Genomic DNA, 18,612 nt, shown 5'->3' with positions numbered 1-18,612 from the left:
GGAGACTAGAGCATTCTTTTCCCAAATGAAGACTTCTATGGTAGATGCCACCAGGGTAGACAAGGGGCACACCACTACAGAGGACAGTAAGGGCCAGAAAGCAACACTGAGACCCTCTGATGCAGACCCAAGGCACCCTGCCCCACTCTCAAGGGAATAGTGTACTCTCCATACACCCAGAAAACATCCTGGGAGGTGAGAGAGAGGGGCCAAAACTCAGAATAAATGAGCTCTTCCTGAAAGAAGGGACTATTGTAAACCTAAATAAAGAAAATAACAAAGCAACAGTTTTGACTGAAGAGACTGGGAAATTACTGACAAATTAGGCTAATTAGGTTTTTACCTTCCAATGGAGAGAAGATTGTGAGAAGACCAGATCTGCCATAGAGAAAGGAAAGGCTCCATTTTCTCTGCACATCTAAGCTTATCTTGAGTCAATTATGGTCACATAACATGAGCAAGAAAAAGTTTTGGTTTGTGCAATTCATACTCCATCCTGAACGATAAAAGATCTAGCATAAAGCAAGACTTGGGGACTTTCTTATATATCATGAAAGGATAATGATGAAGAACAGAGCTGTTGGCCCTTATTTCAATGTTGATGAATAAACAATCATATATTAAATAAGGTGTCTTTAAAGAAAAACACCTCAAATAAAGTTATTGATTCATTGATGGAAATGTTGTGACCAGAGGCTTGTAGGAAGCTAGCCCTTTATTTTCTAACCCCATTAATTGCTAATTCAATGTTTGTGGCAATTTTAGAACCTAACTATTGCCAAGTAATGGGAATCAAATGTATATAGATTAGGATCAATGTGGAACTTCCCTTGATCATACAGTAACCAGTTATGCCATGGGGTTGCTTAGGAGATATTGTCAATCTCTAGGTGCACATTACTTCGTGGTACAATAGAGTCATATGTTTTCCATCTTAGCATACACCTGAAAATCAAGAACATCTTTCAAGCTTCAAAGCTCTATGTTTTGAAATCATACATTCTACTTCACAATAACCTGCTGTATGTAGCGGCTCCTATAGTGACATTGGAAGACCTGCTAGGCCCACCTGCACCTCCCCATACAGGCCTTAAGATAACTAAGCAACAATTTTCTCTGGTCTAGTTTTACAATCCCCATAGCTGGTGACCACACCTGACTACTGAGATAATGGACAACAGAGTCTGCATGAATGGATATAAGGAAAGCACTAAAGAAGTCAACCTTTGGGTCTTTTGTTATAGCATATTTCCTTATGTGATTTATATTTTTAATCCAGTGGGAAAATGCATTATCACTCTATGGGTACAATTAAAGAAGGGTTTGGGGGAAGGGGAAGGAAAAAAAAGAACTTTCCTCCACTTGATTTTTCTCTTGAACAGTTAGCTCCAAAGTTCAGGTTTTGTAATGAATGCTCAGTGAGGCAAAATCTGAACAGAATCTGATGATTTGCAACTTTGAGGAGCTCAGCTCTACTAAAAATAGGAATTCTGGACTTTGAAGTTTTGCAACTCCTTCCTTCGGCTGTGCCCTAAAGCTTTGCCTCCCTCAGTCACAGAGCAAGAAAGAAAAATGACAGAATAAGCACAGAACCCTGACGCAGCGTGTCCAAAGTCACATGGCAGACACTAGCAGAATCATAACTAGAGCCCAGGTCCTTTGCTCCTGCTGCAGGTTGTATTTTCTGTAAGTAAGTGCCCATATGCAAAAAACCTTTGCTATTTAGCTTGAAGATCAGAAGGTGAATGAGTCCTAGATTAGGGGTGAGGATGCCAAAGGGTGTGTTATACACCTTGGCATTTGTTTTAACTTGTATCTTCCTGAAATTAAAGGTAGTGCATTGGAGCTATTTAAAGGGAAGGGGCGGGGTTGGTCTAAGATTTCAGGGGTTTCTCATATAATCCAAGGGCAAAGTCTGGGGGCAAGGAGGTGCAGGTTGGAAGCAGAAACAGAAACATGTTACTGCTTATGCCTTACCTTAACCCTGCTCCCCTGGCTCTTCACTTTACTATTGTCTTTCCCCCCTAAAGACTGGTTTTCTCTGTCTCTCTGTTTTATACGAGGAAATGGTCACGAACAGCACCCAGATTTCTATAAATTAACCTATCACATCTTTTTTAAGTGTGTAACTTGTTGTTGTGGACAGTTTTGAAAACACACACAAAGAGAGAATAATCTAATGAGCTCCCATGTACCATCTAGCTTTGACAATGATCGACTCTGCCCTACAACTCCATCCATGTTGTCCCACCCCAGTTGATTAAGTTGAAACAAATCCCATACATCATATTATTTTTTAAAGATTTATTTATTTATTTATTTATTTATTTATTTATTTATTTGAGAGAGAGAAGAGAGAGCATGAGCAGGAGGGGCAGAGGGAAGGAGAGAGAGACTCTCATGCAGAGCTGAACACATGGCTTGATCTCAAGATGCTGAGATCAGGAGCTGAGCCAAAATCAAGAGGGAGAGGAGGAGGCAGGGAGCCCAGCAGGGAGCTGGATCCCTCAATCCTGGGACCCTAAGATCTTGACCTGAGCTGAAGGCAGACGCTTAACAGACTGAGACAGCCAGGTGCCCCTCATATTATAACTTTGTATTTACTCTTCTAGCAAGAGAATTTTCAAATTCAAATACATATCTTCTTTAAATTGAAGTATAGTTGACACAATGTTACATTAGTTTCAGGTGTACAACATCAGGATGCAGCAAGCCTATCCACCATGCTGTGCTTCCCACAAGTGCTGCTACCATCTCCTGATGTCCCTTTTCTGGTCCTCTTGGCTGTAACAGTTTCTCGGACTTTCCTTGTTTTTGGTGACCCTTTTGAGGAGTACCAGTCAAGTATTTTGTAGAGTGTGCCTCAGTTGGGATTTGTCTAATGTTTTCTCATGTTTAGACTGGGGTTAGATTTTTGGAAAAAAGATCAGAGGTAAAGTGCCATTCTTAACATGTCATGTATCATAACAAGAGCAATACGAGCAACATGTCAATCTTGATCATCTTGATAATCTACTAGATGTTAATCTTGATAATATTGGACTGTGGTTTTAAAGAGTTTCATTTGCTTAAGCATGGAGTCTTTTCTTTCTCCATTCTTCTGCCTTTAAATTCTAATTTTTCTCTTTCTCTGGAGTGTTGGCCTATACAATGGCTATAAAACAAAGGATGTATATTGAGGGACAATGGGTAATAAGACCAGAAATGGGAGGACATGTTACAGTGGTTTGTTTCTTTATTTTAAGTAAATTCTATGCCCAACATGGGGCTTGAACTCTTGACCCTGAGATCAAGAGTCTCATGCTCCACCAACTGAGCCAGCCAGGTGCTCCATGTACTAACTTTTAAGTTTGGCCTTTTGGCAAAGGATGAGGGGAGATAGAGAGGTGGAGAGTAAAGACTTAACTTTCACATTTAAAATTTTTTTTAATTTTTTTACTTATTTATTTAACAAAGAGAGAGAGCACAAGCAGGGGGAGTGGTAGGTAGAGGCAGAGAGAGACATAGGCTCCCCACAAAACAGGGAGCCTGATGTGGGACTTGATCCTGGGACCCTGGGATCATGACCTGGGCCAAAGGCAGATGCTCAACCAACTGAAGCACCCCCACTCTCACATTTTTGAAAGTCCACTCCTGAATTCTGCAGTATGGGCATCTTCAGTGTGTGTGTGTGTGTGTGTGTGTGTGTGTGTGTGTGTGTGTAGAAGAACATGCATAACAAAAAAATCTACCATTTTAACTATTTTTTAGGCATACATTCAGTGGCAATAAGTACACTCATATTTTTGTGCAACCATCATCACCACCCATCTCCAGAACTTTTTCATCTTTCCAAACTGAAACTCCATATTGTTAAGCCTTAACTCCATATTCCCCTGTCCCCCCAACCCTTGACAGCCACCAGTCTTTTTTCTTTTTCTATGAATTTGACTAATCTAGTATCTCATACAAATGGAATTCTACAATCTTTGTCCTTTTGTGTCTGGCTTATTTTACTTAGCATATGATCTTCACATTTCAACCATGTGGTAGCATGTGTCAGAATCATATTCCATTTCAAGGCTGAATAATACAACCACATCTTACTTACCCATTCATGCATAAATAAACATTTTTAAAATAATAGCCACCCTAATGGGTATGAAGTAGTATCTCGTGTGGTTTTGATTTGCATTTTCCTAATGCCTATGATGTTGAACATCCTTTCATGTACTTATTGATATCCTCAATTTTTCAAGATGCTTTACCCTTCCCCATTGTTTATTTGCATGCTGTACTGCAAATTTCACCATCTTATTCCTTGCCAGTGTCACACAGAGGATCAGAGTAAAGATGCAAGCCTCTTGGATTCTGTAAGTGGCTGGTTAGGGACAGGTTTGTATTGCCTTTCTCTGTAGCTCTACAAATGGTTCCTATCAGCAGGCCATGGCTGAGGCAACCAATCTACCTAAAAATGGCTTCCAAACTGTCCTCCCTGACTCTGGGCTACCCTCCTTGTTGCCACAGATTGCTAGTTTCATGCATTAGGAACAGTTTCCTATTTCCATAGGAAAACACCTGAATCCTCGGGCTTCAGCCATCTTTCCCACATTCTACCTCACTGCTTGTGATTTTCAATCACCATCCCCAACACCCTTCTGTCTGTGAGGGCACCCCATCTGTTACTCTAAATGGCTTCTCTGTCCCCCACCATCTGGACACGTGCTTTGCAACATTAACTCCTTCCCTCTTTCTCAGTTACCTTTTTAAATCCTTCAGCATTTTAAAAAGCTGGACCATTATTGGCACTTCTTTTCTTTTTTTTTTTTTTTGAATTGGTATTTTATTTATTTGTACTTAAACCTATAAACCAACCAGACAAACTGGTACTATTATCATGATAAACTAAAATACAAGACATCTTCCTACAAATACCAGAATACCGAACAAATTAGGAGTTGTAGCAAAATAGCAGAGGGCAGAGGAAGTCAATGAGGCACATTACAGTTTAACCCTTCACCATAACGAGGCTATTAACAAGTAAAGCCTGACAATCTCAGAAAATGAAAATAATCCTTCAGCACGTCTTTGTATTTTTACTTCCAATTCTTGAGGGTTAGATTCTAGAGCCTAAAGATATCCAAATTAGTATTATATCCAGTTATCTACAGCCAGAAACATCTTTCATCATGTTGCCCATAGCAGCCAATGTTACTAAAACCTCTTTGATTAGACTCCAATCACCCCCCCTCAATTGACCCAATAAGCATAATGAGATACAGAATGTCAAAACAGAGATACAGGACCCTAAAATACAAATCCTAGGAGAAGTAATACAGCCACTGCCCAAACTGAGATTGAATAATATACTCATGGTCACATATCTTCCAGGCTGTATGTTCACAGAGTAATTTGGGAATAAATCCATTATTTGCTGGGTACTGAAATACTTAGCGGTTTGCAGCCTTACACTATGGCTTTCCCCAGCAAGACGAACTCCAAATCGCCGATAGAATTTTGCTGGAACTGGATCTGGAGCTACAGGAACTCCTCTTCACAGTTGTGGAGCTGACTGCTCTAGGTGTGGAGGTCCCAGGTCTGATTCTTCCAGGAATGGTTCTCCAAGACTGGCTGTTCCAGATCTGGTTGCTCCATATTCGATGGTTTCCAGAAGTGTCCATCAGGTATCTCTGGTGATAGGAACAGAAGCCTGGCATTCTGTAGTTGCTGAGTTGTTCTGAGTCACACTATTGCTATTCTCTGGCCAGTTGTTGTTTGGCCACCTCTTACATTTCATTCCCTGGTTCTGGAACCAGGTCTTAACCTGCTCATAACTACGGTTCTGAATGTTGGAATGTTCTTGCACCTACTGGAGACTGAGGTATTTCTGTCTCTGGAATCTATCATCGAGCACATGTAGCTGGGTCTGAGAGAACACAGTTCTGATCTTCTGTTTCTTGCCCTGGGCTGCATCTTCCTTCTTCACTGCTTTCCTCTACAGAAGTGGCTAGTAGTTTTACTCTGGGGCTGGTGGAAGAATTGGTGCTGTCCTGAATAAGCAGATCCATTGAGGAAGGAAGAGGAGGGATGTTCTCCATCTTGTGGGGTGTCTCAGCAGATGACATTTGCAAGGATACATAATTTTCTTCAGGCCCATAAATCTCAGGCATTGGAGAAGAGTCCCTAGGACTGAATGCTTCAGGGCCAGGAGGGCATTGGGGGTGAGTGGGATCCATACTCATAATGCTAAGTTGAAAGTAGAGGGGGAAAAAAAAGAGTGAGATTGTAAGAAAGGTCCAGGTTTATGTATCATGTATCTAAGTGGAAGAGCTTAGAGAACATGAAGATCTCCAGATGTAAGAGTATCAGAAAGATGAGGGGGAAGGTGCCTGGGTAGTTCAGTCAGTTAAGTGTCTGACTGTTGATGTCAGTTCAGGTGTTGATCTTGAGGTTGTAGTTCAAGCTCCATGTTTGGCTCTGTGCTGGGTCTGGAGCTGGACTTAAAGAAGAAAAAAAAAGAGTATCAGAAAGATAGGCTGAAGTGGGTCACCACCACAATACCATAAGCCAACCAGCCCAATCCAGCCATAGGTCAGCATTTGTTTTCTTTATATTGTTACTACACCATGGATTAAGACATGTTCCCTCAAGTAAACTGCAAAACTCTAGGACGAGAACCAGATTTTATTCAGCCTTTTACACTGAGTGATGCCTGGGAATACACACACATCCAGGTTAGCCCCTGATGGGCTTGCAGCACCTGGAACGGCCTGGGGGACAGTCCATCCCCCAGAAGGAAAGCAGTCTCATCACACTCCCACAAACACAGAGCATTTCTTTACTTTCCCCATTGAGTTTCTCGCAGTTAGACTTTGTCCTGGATGGGTTTCCAGTTTTGCCCTCCCCCTCTGGGATGTCTTCCTCTCTTCTCCTTCCTCCAGTGTCCCTCTTTTATGTTTCCACACTTTCTCCTCTGCACCGCACTTGGTTCCATTACAGAAGCCCATCCTCCCAGGGCAGTACTCCATTCCATGAGCTCAGTGGAGTCTTTTGGCCTGTCAGAGTCTTCAGAGCAGAGCACATATAAGGCCATCTATTTTTTATTTTATTTAAGAAAAAATTTGCTAATGTTGACTGCATCCCAAAACATAACTTCAGTGTTTGTCAGGCTACCAAGTCTCTGTCTCTTTACTTTTGCTTGCCAAGAACTCCCCCTCTCCACCAATGGCACAGAAAAAATCCTGACTTGCCACATACATAGTACATATATTTATATAGCCCTGCATTTCAGGAAAAAAAGATTCTTTCCAAGCCAATCCATTAGCAGGACCCAAACCTCTCCAATATTTTCCATCTCCATCGCTGTCATCTCTTGTCTGGATGCCTGAAAAAGCCTCCCAGCTGGTCTCCCTGCTTCCATTCTTGCCCAATTACAATCTTTCCTCCACATAGCATCCAGAGTGATCTTTTTTCATGGGGCTTGAACCCCCGCTCCTGAGATCACGACCCAGTTGAGATCAAGAGTCAGACACTGGGCAGCCCGGGTGGCTCAGCGGGTTAGAGTGCCGCGTCGGGCTCCCTGCTTGGAGCCTGCTTCTCCCTCTGCCTGTGTCTCTGTCTGTCTCTCTCTCTCGAATAAATAAATAAAATCTTTTAAAAAAAAGTCACTTAACTAAGTCATCCAGGCGCCCCAAAGAGTGATCTTTTAAAACATACCACTCTTCTTAAAATCCTCACAATTCCCAAGAACACATAGAACAAAATTAAGATTCTTTACCATGCTAATAACCCTTTATGTGATCTTGTCCCTGTGATCTCCTCACTTCATGTAGCAGTTATCCATTGCTGCATAACAAGATACCTCAAAACTTGGTGACACTTTACTAAAACAGTAACACTTTATTATTTCTCATGATTTTATGGGGTTTTCTGCTGGTCTCTCTTAAGACCACTCACACAGCTGCAGTCATCTTGATGGTGCAGCAGCAGACAGAGGGTCCAAATGCTTCATTTACCTATCAGGCAGTTGGTGTTGGCTCTTGGCTGGGCTCCTCAGTGCTTCTCCTTGTGGCCTCTTAGTAAGCTAGTAAGCTTAGTGAGCTTCTCTGCAGCACAGAGAGGTTCCGAGAAAGTGATGGCAAAATCTCAAGGTTCCTTAAGGTCCGGGCTCTGGAATGTGTGCATTACTTCTGCCATATTCTTTCGATCAAAACAAATCAGGATAACTGGGTGGCTCAGTTGGTTGAGCCATGATCTTTTTTTTTTTTTTTTTTTAACACAGAAGTCTTTTTTTTTTTTATTTATTTTTTTTTTTTTATTTATGATAGTCACAGAGAGAGAGAGAGAGGTAGAGACACAGGCAGAGGGAGAAGCAGGCTCCATGCACCGGGAGCCCGATGTGGGATTCGATCCCGGGTCTCCAGGATCGCACCCTGGGCCAAAGGCAGGCGCTAAACCGCTGCACCACCCAGGGATCCCCCCAGGTCATGATCTAATGGGTTGTGGGACTGAGTGCCACATCAAGCCCCAGGGAGTCTGCTTGAGATTCCTGTCCTCTCCCTCTACCCCTCCCCACTGCACTCTCTCTCTCTCTCTCTCTCCTCTCCTCTCTCTCCAAATAAACAAATATTTAAAAAAAAGCAAGTTACAAAACAAGAGCAGATTCATGGAGTGAAGAAAGACACATCACCTTTTGAGGGAAGGAGCAGGACAGTTCATTACAAAAGGATGTGGACAAAGGGAAGCCTGATCCACTGAGGGCCAATATTAGAACAATCTCCTCATCTCCTATACTGCTCTCCTTTCTGTTTCTCAAACATACCAATCTTCAGAAACTTGGTACTTGTTTTTCTCCAGTGGCATGTCAGAATTTCTCTGTAGGAAGAATGTAAGAGGACAGATGTGGTTGAGAGCGGGAACTGGATAGGAGACTTATCTAAAGTTGAGTTTGGACAGTGAACACACTGTACTTATTTAGGATGGTTTGAATGTCCTAGATCCCAACCACACCACCTCCTCCGTGGTGCCACCACTCATTATACTTGGCCAGCCTCTCTCAGATCTGGGAATGGCAGCCTCCTTCTCATCATTCAGGTCTTAGCCCACACATCACCACTTCAGAGAGATCTCTGACCATCTATTAAAATACCTCCTCTCACCTCTCTCTGCTCTATTGTTGCATTTTCTTTGTAACACTTACTGCCACCTGAAATTACTAGAGGGAAATCAGCAGCTTTTATGAAATCCACCTTGCATCTCACCTCGTAGGACTCCAAGTACCTTCTCCAGCAGGCCTCCAGGAATGCGGTCTGCGGAGAACTAGCTGCAACTATCTCTCCACATCCCTGCATGAGACAGAATAACAGCCTCCCAGGGATGTCCACATTCTAGTCTGTGGCACTTATGTATACATCAGGTCACATGGCAAAGGAGAATTAAGGCTGCTAATCAGCTAGCCAAAGAGAGAACCAGAGAGGTGGCAGTGTGACAAGGCATCGGCCCAATGCTACTGGCTTTGCAGATGGAGGAGGGAGGCCGCAAACCAGGGAAAGCAGGTGGTCCCTAGAAGCTGGAGAAAGGAAAAAAAAGGATTCTTCCTGGGGCCTCCACAAGGAACACAGCCCTGCCAACACATTGATTTTAGTTCAGTGAGACCTCTTCCTGACTTCTGACCTCCAGAACTGTGACATAATAAATTTGTGTTATTTTAAACCACTAAGTTTGGAGTAATTTGTTACACCAGTAAAAGGAGATGACAACCCCCATTGCCGAGATAAGGACGTAACTCATAATACTACTCCTATCTCCTTTCTTCTACTGAGTCCTGAGGCCATTTACCATCCTAGGCTCAGAGCATCATCCCAGTCACATTTTTCCAAGTCCCCAGGCATGTATTTTATACTACAATGGCTACACTGCAGTATTGCAACGGGTAAAACAGTGGTTGGCTGGAGCAAAGTCACACTAACTTGTCAGGGCCAACTTAAATTTTTAGAAATTGTGCAAGCCAGTTATTCAATGCAGCCATTATTAAAAATTAAATTATAGGGATCCCTGGGTGGCGCAGCGGTTTGGCGCCTGCCTTTGGCCCAGGGCGCGATCCTAGAGACCCGGGATCGAATCCCACGTCGGGTTCCCGGTGCATGGAGCCTGCTTCTCCCTCTGCCTGTGTCTCTGCCTCTCTCTCCCTCTCTCTCTCTCTGACTATCATAAATAAATAAAAATTTAAAAAAAAAAATTAAATTATAGGTCAGCCTGGGTGGCTCAGCAGTTTAGCGCCACCGTTAGCCCAGGGTGTGGTCCTGGAGACCCGGGATCAAGTCCCCCATCAGGCTCCCTGCATGGAATGGAGCCTGCTTCTCTCTCTGCCTGTGTCTGTGCCTCATTCTCTCTCTCTGTGTCTCTCATGAATAAATAAAATCTTTAAAAAAATGAAATTATATAAATGTATAATTAAATAAGTTATAAACATAAATACTTAAACTCATCACTTTTTTATTTTGCTATATCAAAGTTAACCATTATCTGTGCTCTAAAGGCATTTACTTTTAGTGTATCTCTGTGATGCAGTTACTATATAATGGTGTGTTATGCATAGGTTTATAATTCTGCATTTAGTGGCATGATGTTGGTAGCTGTACCTGGCCACGATGAAAGTATTTACAGTTTATGATGGGGAAAAAAGCAAATACTACTTAATCTGGGCTTTCCCCCAGTGCTACATTGGCCACCTGTGTATAGGGGCAGGTGACATCTGATTGTGGAGTGCTGCCTGTTACTGCAGTGTGTTCTTCATGTGTCTCGTAACAAAGGCCGTGAACACCTGTACAAGGCAAGTCCCAGGAACCGCTGATGCAAAATTCATCTGCGAGACCCCTTGAGGCCTCACAGGATCTGAGTCTAATTCATCTTTGCTTTCCTGAAAGAGTGAGTGCTCAATAATTGTCAACTGAACAAAGAGATGAATCCGTGGTTTTTTTCAGAGTTAAAAAGTGATACATAGGGCACCTGGGTGGCTCAGCCGGTTAAGCATCGGACTCTTGTTTTTGCCTCAGATCATGATCTCAGGGTCCTGCAGTCAGCCCTACATAGGGCTGGGTACTCCATGCTCTGCGGGAAGTCTGCTGGACATTCTCCCTCTCCCTCTGCCCCTCCCTTGTTCACACTCTTTCTCTCTCAAATAAATAAGTCTTAAAAAACAAAAAAGTGAAACCTAACCTGAATACAGCCTGTGGGTTGCACAATGACTAGTACTCTTTACTCTGTAACTATTTAATTATTATTAAATTAATTAAATGTCATTATTAGTTCATTAACTTAATTCAATAGGAAATGTCCCATCAATGTTAGTAACTATTATCATTACAATTATTACTCTTTTTAAAGATTTATTTATTTTAGAGAGACAGAGTGTGTACACACGTGAGTGGGGGGAGGGACGGGGGAGGGAGGAGAGAGAGAATCCTTCAGCAGAGTGTGGCTCGATTCCAGAACCCTGAGATCATGACCTGAGCAGAAATTCAGAGTCCACAGCTTAAGTGACTGAGCTGCCCACATGCCCCAACAATTGTTACTCTTTAGCTCACAGTCTCTCCAGGTCCACCGACAGGTCAGTGTTCCTCTATCTCATGCACGGTTTTCTTCAAGCGAAGCAAGGGAATTCTTATGCTTTGAGGAACACTTGATTAGGAGAGCTTTTCTTGTCAGAACCTTTTTAAGTTTCTAACAATCAATAAGCCAAACTAAAAATTTTCACTAGCACATTATAGACAAATAATGAAGTATTTTTCTTTCCTGTCCTACACAACAGTGAAGGAAAATTGTTAAGGAAAGTTTCCTTTTTACAGAAGAATCCCATGTGATAAATGTGGAGGGTTGATAGAATTTTTAAACACATTAACATTTTGCAATCCCTAACAAAAATTCAAGGCAAAGATGATTCAAAACAATTAGATACGGGGTTGATGGGGGACGTTTACACTGGGGGGATCAGGCTGCCCCCTGCTAGATCTACGGATCAGTCTTAGTGTCTTAATTGGGAGTGACATAACCGTGTCACTTATGTACCTTCCAACGAGTTGTAGGATAGAGTACACGACATCACTTCTGAAGCATTCTTGCTGAAGGATTTAAACTGAATCCCATCCAGGTTTTTTTTTTTTAAGACTTCATTCATTCATTCATTCATTCATTCATTCATGAGAGACACAGAGAGAGAAGCAGAGACACAGGCAGAGGGAGAAGCAGACTCCATGCAGGGAGCCTGATGTGGGACTTGATCCCAGGGCTGAAGGCGGCGCTAAACAGCTGAGTCGCTGGGGCTGCCCTCATCCAGTTTTTAGATCAAACTTCTAGTTTATAGGCAACCCAGGGGTAGAGGGACAAGGTAGGCAACACCTCAGGGAAGCTGCTGGACGTAGGCAGGATGCAGAACAGTCAGACGACCAGAAAGCGGTAAAGCGGGGTGTGCTCAGGAGAAGAGACTCGGGGTTTCCTTACTAAGTGAAACATACACATTCACTGTGGCAAGTTATTCTACTCCGGGGTACTTCCCCAGGAGAAATGAAAACATATGTCCACAAAAAGATCAATACAAAAATATCCATAGCAAGGGCAGCCCGGGTGGCTCAGCGGTTTAGTGCTGCCTTCAGCCCAGGGCCTGATCCTGGAGACCTGGGATCGAGTCCCACGTCAGGCTCCCTGCAAGGAGCCTGCTTCTCCCTCTGCCTGGGTCTCTGCCTCTCTCTCTCTCTCTCTCTCTCTCTCTCTCCCTCTCTCTCTCTGTGTGTGTGTCTTTCATGAATAAATAAATAAAATCTTAAAAAAAATATCCATAGCAGCTTTTTTCACAGTAGCCCACACTGGAAAGTACTCCAATGTCCAGCGGCAGGACTGTGCACAAGCAAACTGTGGTACGCGTGTAAGATAGAATGTAACTCACAATAACAGAGACCTTTAACAACAGGGATGAACGGTGAAAATATGATGCTGAGCCAAGTAGCTACATAAAACAAGAAAGAGGCAAAACTCATCCATGGTGAGAGAGGTCAGAGCAGTGGTTGGGGGCAAAGGGAGAGTTGTCTGTGAAAGCATAGGGGGAAACTTTCTGGGGTGATGGAAACATTATCTATCTTGATAAGGATATGGGCTACCAGGTGTATGCATTTATCCAAACTCTCCGACCTATATGCTTAATACCAGTGCATTTCTCTCTGTGTAAAGATAAGTTAATTAAGACGGAAGGAGGGAGGGAGGTTGAGAGAAGGAGAGAAAGTAAGAGAGAGGGAGAACCAAACAACCAAATGTGGTGCGTGGACTTCTTGGATTCACAAACTGTTGCAAAAAGAGAGTTTTATATTCAAGGAGACTTAAATGTGGACTGTATGGGCGTGTAGATGACTCCAAGGGATTATGAATTTTTAGATGTGAAAATGGCATGTGTTTATGTAAGAAAATGCCCAGTTTTTAGAAATGCATACTGAAATATTTAGGGTATAGTAACATGATGTCTAGGCTATAATATTTAAGGGGGGAAAGCAACTAAAAAACCTTAATGGGATATAAAAAGGGACCATGCCAAAATCTTGATAGCTCTGGAACCTAGGCAGTGAGTATATGGGGATTCACTGTACTATTTTTGCACATATTTGAAATTTCTTGTAGTAAAAAAAATAAAGTAAAAAAAAACTGTTCTAATTAAACAGAGAATATAATACCCACAGTGTGAAAGACAGTATATGGAATCTCTCAAGTTATGTTCTCTTTTCTTATCAAACCAGAGATCAATTTTCCTTCTCTTCTGTCTTGGCAGATTTTTTGCTTTGATTAAAATTCACATTTTCCAAAGATCACAACTATAAAAGGATTATATTAATCACACTTATTTCATATTTGAACCAATCAATAGTTATTGAGAAATAATATTAATATGACCTCCAGAGAATGTTCCAAAAGCAGCACTTACGCCCACTTAACTTTCCTACCCAGGGAAGGAAGGAGTCACTGGCTCAGATTCTTCCTGCCTAGTATGATCGTATATCACCACCAGGAGGCGCGTCCTCACCGAATTTAGGAAAGATAAAATCAGTCCAACAGTCTGAGTAGCTGGTAACCAGTCCTCTGGCGCACCCATAACCAGAGTTTCTAATTGTTTAGGCATGTCTCTGGTGACCTCATCCCACTACACTTGAGTCTTTTTTGAGGAAACAATTAGCCTGTTTGAACAGAACAGGTAAGGCAAATTAGTAACTGGAAAATTACTAAGTCGTTCTACAGGACGTGTTGGGACATCCTGTGGACCCTTGAGGCTTCCAGTTAGGGTGTGGACCTTTCTTCTTCACTTGATGGTTGGGAGAGGAGAGAATCATGCCTCTCAGCTCGGTGCAGCCCCTTTGTTGTCCTGGGGAGACTGGGCAGCCAAAGCAGAAATGGAGCTGGCCTTCGTGGACAAGGCTTCGCTGGCACAGACAAGCCTTCCTCCTCACCCCTCCCTGGTTCCCAGCACCCTGGGAGGCCACTGACAGGCAGCTTTCAGAAGCCTCTGTGTGGGGAAGACCACAGGCTGGGACCTGCTTTAAACTGCCTTGTGCTCTACAAACCCAGGGAGCTGATTGTCCTGGGCCCTCGGCTCTGGACATTTGCTGAAAGACCGGTGGATTCTAGGCCACTTTGCTACAATTTGGAATCTAAAAAGTAAAAGAAAGCCCCAAACTCATAGAAAAAGAGATCAGACTTATGGTTAACTGGTGCGGGTGGGGGGGACAGGTATTTGGAGAAGGTGGTTAAAAGGCACAAACTTACAGTTATAAGATAAATAAGTACCAGGGATATAATGTATGACACAATGATTATGGCTAACACTGTTACATATGTTTGGAAGTAGTTAAAAGAGTAAATCCTAAGAGTTCTCATCACAAGAAAAAACATACAAACATCTAAAACATCTAAAACTTTTTTTTTTATCTATAAGAGATGATAAATTTTAACTAACTGGGTGATCATTTCATAAGATGTGTAAGTCAAGTCATTATGCTGTACATCTTAAACTTATTCACTGCTGTATGTCAAGTATATCTCAATAAAACGGAAAGAAAAAGAAGAAAAGGACCCAAGGAAAGTGGCACCAGAGTGAAGAATGTGTGTGAGGACAAGGAACTATCCTGAAGCCCCCGGATCACACCACTGAGGCAGCTGTCTTCTTTCCCTGTACTTAAAGCTGACCCTACTTAGCCTGGGATAAAAAATCAGAGGTTTGAAAGGTGAGAGAAACAGCCGGGGAGAGGGAGAGTGTGAAGAGCAGAATAGAAAGAAATCATAACCCATCTACTCAGAGCTTAGAGCACAGAAGACTCCCTTCTGACCCCACACTCAGTGCTGCTCCATGATCGATCCCCATCCATCCTTCCCTGCCTCAGGCCTTCCCAGCAGCACCATCACAGGGGCGGGGGGGGGGGGGGGCTCCAGATGAGAAGATGAATCCGTGTGAGGATCGTGTTCTGCCTACCATTCACGTGTACACGCATGTGCTCAGTTAACAGCTTGCAGTGGGGGTCGTGTGTAGGCAGAGGTGCTGGAGGTGCCATCCAGTGGGGGAGGCAGTCCTAAGAGAATCATCATGATATCGCAGAAGCACTTCAGAGCTGCAGGTATAATGTGGAGGAAAAGAATCAGGACAAATTATGGATGGAGAGAAGGAAAGCACAAAGCTTAGGGAAGGTTTATTAGAGAGGAGGTAGGCATTTGGAGATTCGGTCAGTTAGCCAAGAGATGCTTACTGAGGGCCTTCTGGGAGCTGGGTACTGGATCACATCCATGGAGAAAAGAGTCCAATGCCTGCCCTTGTGGAGAGGGCATTTGGGGGGGGGGGAGTAAGGAGCCCAGACTGTAAATAATAAACAGAAGCAATAAGTAAATTCTATAGTAGTTAGAATGCTGTGGGGGGAAGTAGAACAGCTAAGGTCGGGGTTGGCATTTATGGTGAAGAAGTCAGGTAAGCCTCATTGAGGAGGTGACATTTGAGCAAGGACTTCCAGGAAGAGAAGGAATACGCAGCCCCTGGGGTGCTGGCATGTGTGAGGAAGGGGAGGGAGGCCAGTGTGGCTGGAGCGAAGGAGTAGGAGACAAGGTCAGACCTCAGAGGCCTTGCAGGCGGTCACGACAACTTTGGCTCTTACCCTGAGGAAAAGAAAAAAAAAAAAAAAGAAGCAGCAGCAGCAGCCCTGTTTTTGTTTTTGTTTTTTTTTTTTTTTTTTTTTTAGCATTTGCCAATTTCTGTGGTGTAAATACACCATGGCCAATTCTAAGCTACTTACATGACACCACCGAACACAGAGAGCATGCGCAGGAGTGCCTCTCAGCCCACTCTTGCTTTGGATGGTTTTGTGCAGGGTATGACATGATCTGACTTCCCTGTTAAGAAGGTCACTCTAGCTGCTGTGTTGAGAGCAGGCTCTGAGTGGGTGGGAGGGCAAGGGCAGGAGTCAGGGGGCCATTTAGGAAGTTAGCATCATGATCGATGTGAGGGACAGTCTCAGAGATTAGCCATAGTGGAGACAGTAAATCCTAGGCAGATTCTGGGAGTATTCTTTTTTTTTTGGGGGGGGGGGCATATTCTGAAGTAGATATACCGAAATCTACCTAGATTCCTTGGCAGACTGGATATGGGGTGTGAGAAAAAGAAAGCAATACATGATGCTCTGAGGTTTAGAAGATTTGGGGGGCGATGCAAGGAAAGCCATTCCAGGCATAGGGAACAGCACCTGAAAGCCATGTATTTGAGAATAAGAAACAAGGTCATGTGGCAGTGAGCCAGTTATGAGCCAGTTATGACCTTCTGGCCAGGTGCATCATGGAGAGGAGCCAGGATCCAGGCTGTGGCAGTGGAGAGCCACTAATGGGGCTTTAGCAGAGAAGTATGTGAGTAGCTGGAGAAGCTGGAGGCAGTGAGACCAGTTAGGAAGCTATATCACTGGTCCAGGAGAGACCGTCTCATCAGAACAGTGGTGGTGAAACTAAAGGGAAGACCAAGAGGTGAGATTGAGGGTCATGGCACCAGTTCCAAGGCTAACCTTGAACACACGTGAATCATGATTACAGTGGGCACTCCGTACATGTTCACTTAATAACTAATCAGCTAATTGGTATGTCTTATCCATACAGAGCTTCTCCCATCCTCCCACTTATTTCCCAAGTTAATGTCTTTTCCAGAGGACAAATACATTTTATTATATAAAAATATGGCTTGGGCACCTGGATGGCCCAGTGGTTGAGCGTTTACTTCTGGCTCAGGTTGTGATCCCGGAATCCTGGGATCGAGATCCCGCTGGGAGCCTGCTTCTCCCTCAGCCTGTGTCTCTGCCTCTCTCTCTCTCTCTCTCTCTCTCTCTCTCTCTGTCTCTCATGAATAAGTAAATAAAATCTTTAAAAAATGTATGGTTCAAATGCTCATGTGCTTGTGAAGGATCTGAAAGTGTTCTCACTCTTAGTCTAGGGGGTGTTTGCACAGGTGTACTCATTGAAAGGTTCTTCAAGCTGTACAATGCACATTTGTGCACCTCACTGGATATATGTATATACCTATTGATTGGCCATCTTGACTCGCTTTACCATGTCAATGACAGAACACAGACCCCTTCCTTAGACCGAGCCCTCATTTCCAGGTGGGAGAAGAAGCCATTAGTATTGGGCTAGAACAGACAGAGGGAAGGGTAGTAGCAGAACATGAACAACCTGTCAACTTTACCCACTAGTTTGCTATTGAAAATTCACGTGGCTGGAGTTATCTGCAACATCCAAACCTTTCAACTTAAGTAACACCTTAAAGTATGTGATGTGAGGAACCCTGTGTTGGTGGCTGGCCTACAACACAAGACTCAGGGAACCCAAATTTATCTCTTACCAAAGTGATGCAGAACCATCCCAAGACACCATTTTTTATAACACCATAAGCCTCTGTCATCAGCCTCGTGGTCCACCTGTCCCAGAGAAAATGGACTTTTTTGGTCCTTCACATTGCCTCCCACCCCACCGGGTGGCTTCACTTCTCCTCCAAGGCAGAGCACATGTGCACCTCTTCCACAGAGCTTTCAGCACAGCATTTGTAGCCACAGACCCATAAACTGCTCCAGATGGATCATGAAGTCCAAACCCCACCTACACCGCAAAATCCAGCTGTTACTTACTCAAGTACAGTCTTGGATTGTTCCTTATACTTACTAGGTTTGTGTTCCCAGTTATCCTGGAAGTGTGAGTTCAGGAGCTGACCTAGCCAGGGCTGGATTCCTGGGGGCATGAAGGGATAGTTTCTCATCTTAGATACTGATCCCCACCCCAAAAAGCAAAGAATAGATGACTGCCTTTCATGCTCACATTCCGAGGAGAGTATTCATTCATCTCCACCAGTTGGTCTGTCTGTAAAAGAACTAGAAGAGAGAATGTGTGTGCATGCACACGCACACATGTGCCTGTGTGCAGCTGTGTCGGTTTTGAGGCTATAAACATATTAATAACTATAATTTACTAGATGCCCATTGGGCACCAATAACTTGATACTCTCATTGAATCCTCACAACAGCTCAGTGAGGAAATGTTGTTATGGATTTGCTGATTAAAAAATCTGTTACAGGCTAGTTGTGG

At 43.4% G+C, this 18,612-nt stretch overlaps 1 pseudogene; it reads right to left on the bottom strand.

Annotated features, from left to right (window-relative positions):
• Positions 1–2,698: 2,698 nt before the first annotated feature.
• On the bottom strand, positions 2,699–6,221 carry LOC129512182 (homeobox protein NANOG-like; annotated as a pseudogene).
• Positions 6,222–18,612: the final 12,391 nt, after the last annotated feature.

The sequence above is a fragment of the Nyctereutes procyonoides genome, unplaced genomic scaffold, assembly GCF_905146905.1.
Source record: "Nyctereutes procyonoides isolate TBG_1078 unplaced genomic scaffold, NYPRO_anot_genome, whole genome shotgun sequence".
NCBI lineage: Eukaryota > Metazoa > Chordata > Mammalia > Carnivora > Canidae > Nyctereutes > Nyctereutes procyonoides.
This window is presented reverse-complemented; position numbering and strand designations above follow the sequence as displayed.